Below are 2,865 nucleotides of genomic sequence, written 5' to 3'. Positions count from 1 at the left end.
CACGGATGAGCGACACGTAGCGGGCCAGCGCACAGGTCTCCGCGTTTGCACCCGGGCTCTGGCGCTGTGCGCGGGAGCTTCTCCTCCTCCCTGCGAGCCCGGGAAGCTCAGGACGCACCACCTCCTCGCCAGCCACCCACTGCTGGGCATCGGTTTGCTGCCCCTTGGGCTCTCCACGCCCCACCTCCTTCGCGCTGGCCAGGGTCCTCCGGGAGGAGAGGATGCCGAATCCTTTTTGCCTGAAAGATCGACCTCCTCTTCGTGCACTCCACTCCTACCCCCATTTTGGTCTGAGTGCATAGCCATCCCTTCCCAAAGTCAGAGGATTTGCGGAAAGAAGGAAAGAGGAGCGAGAACCCCCGCCGACCTCCCGAAAGCTGGTTTTCTGGAGCCTGGGGTTTTGTCTAACGGTGCAGGTGCGCGCGCAGTTCTGTCCGCAGCAGTGGTGAATGGACTCGCATTGCCCAGAGAAAGAATGAATGAAATATTACGAACAGGGGAGAAATATTGTCCCGCTTCCCAGCGATCCTGGAAAGGTAGAGACCCAGAGAGCTGAAAGGGAGGTACCCACCCCGCGGACACAGCCTGGGCGTGACTGTGGCGGCTGATTTACCAGCTGCCCGCATCGGCGCGCCATTGGGCAGGTGCGCATCGCGCGTGCGCGTTCCGTGGCCGCGGGCAGACTCGGCTGTGCAAAGGCGGCGGCGCGCACATGGCAGTGATCTGCCCATCGCCGGGGGTCTGGAGCAGAGCCCAGAAATCCGCTCTCCTGGAGGCTTGCGGCTTGTTTTAGTCACCTTGTTACTGCCGGGAAGTGGTTTCACCTTCTCTAAGTGGACTCAGGGAGCTTACAGAGCCTGATCTCCCTTCTCTCAAAACTGACTTACTGTTGCCCCCGCCTGGAAGATGCTGAAAGCTATTCACGCAGAATATAAACTGTGGCTTTGCCCTTGCCCTTGCCTCTTTCCTCAATTTCATTGGAAAGTAATTTATTTTTGAATATGTAAATTTGGAAAGTTTTGTAGTTCAGTAGTGACATTTCTCGCAGACCTCCGATCCAATACATTTCGAAATAAGAAGCCGAAAATAAAGGTGTATTGCTGATTAAAATTTTATACTGTGAAACAAACCAATAACTTTCAACTGTCTGATAAAACAGTGCCCAAAGACGAACCAACAGTTTTTCTGCCTTTTATAACCAAAATATATATATATATATGTATATATATATATATATATATAAATAATGTATGAATATATGGTATACATTTATCAGACAATATTATTTTGAATTTAGCTGTGTGTTAATGTTGGAATCACTGAAGTGTTCGCATCCAGTCATGTGACAAAAACAAAGAATATATATGTATCTGATTCTGTAACTAAGAAGATGAAGTATGAGTGTGCGTCACAGGTGGGTTAGATACCCTTTTCAGGGGGAGGTCCCAAGTGTATTTTATATGAAAACATTTCTGATTCCATTCTTTTTGGAATTTGGAATAAGACAAAGTTTTCCTGCTTGAAACTCACAGAAGAGACTAGAGGTATTCTATTATCCCTTGCATATTTATGCAAGCTGTCTGCATGATACCCTGATACTATTCTTTTAGCTGAACCTGAATGGAGTATTTGTAGCTATCATACAAGTGAAGTAATTTATTGGCTGTTGATAAGTGACTGTGGCTGCAGTTTAGGAGCTGCAATATGGTGTGTTTCGTACTTTCATTGTCTCCATAATAAAAACAAGAAGCATTTATAGGAAAATAAAACACTTTCATGACATTTATTTCATGGCCAGATTGCTCCGAGATATTTGTGTGGCTGTTTTCTTCCACAAACCCTTATAACCCATCCAAATCCCAATTTCACATTCGAATGGGGCTGAGGGAGAAATGATGCACATGTGGGAATGTACATTGCAAAGATGGGAATTACATGAGATTTGTTTTTTTTTAGCATTTAATAGGAGTCCCTGAAGGCCCAGTGACAGCTGCTGTAATATTCAAGCAGCTTATTTCTGTGCATCTGTAACATCCACTAACACTACATTCTGTTGCCACACTTTGGTTTGGGATTCTGTGCAATGTTTTCAGGTGCCTGATACTAAGAATTGCATTTCTGAGATTATTTTTAATTAATTTATGTCCCTATATCTTGTGTTCCTTCCACTTCTATGTTTATCTTTTTACTCTCCTTTTATTTACCTCCAGTACAGAGGTATCCTTTGCAATCACTTTAGTTGTGCAAATGTCTCTGCACATGTATACATGCACGTGTTGTGCATATGGCTGTATATATAACATGTACTGGCACACCAGTAATGCGACTTGGCTTTGTGGATGCAACCTTGTCCATATGTGTACACAAGCAAATGTTTGCCATTTCACTCCATTAGACTGACAGCCCAGAAGTCTGTCTACATTTACTTGGGGACCAGTTTGCTTCTTACAGAGTTTATTTCTATTCCACCAAAGTACACCAGTGATGTAACCTAAATTATGCCTCATAAATGAGAAATATACTTCCTAGTTGCCTCAGTCCTGATCAAAGCCACCACATTTTACTTCTTTCACAGGTAGTACATGTAAACTTCTTGAATGAGAAACTTGGTTTAGACTACTTTCAAGTCAAATAGATAGAGTTAGTAGCTCAATACTTAGTTGTTTTTTTCCCCACGATTGACTTTACTGCCGATTTCTGATTTTGTCAATCAAGTAGCAGGATCTGGTGACTGGTTTCCTGGTTGTCTGGCATTCAGGTGTGTCCCCACACCCTATTCTACAGATTTGATTTAATCATTCCTACTTTTGTGTGGAGAGACCTAGTATACAGTTATCTGAGACCAAACAAAGCTTGGAAAGTAAT

The sequence above is a fragment of the Fukomys damarensis genome, unplaced genomic scaffold (genome assembly GCF_012274545.1).
Source record: "Fukomys damarensis isolate Sample0158 unplaced genomic scaffold, DMR_v1.0_HiC HiC_scaffold_16, whole genome shotgun sequence".
Classification (NCBI taxonomy): Eukaryota; Metazoa; Chordata; class Mammalia; order Rodentia; family Bathyergidae; genus Fukomys; species Fukomys damarensis.
This window is presented reverse-complemented; position numbering follows the sequence as displayed.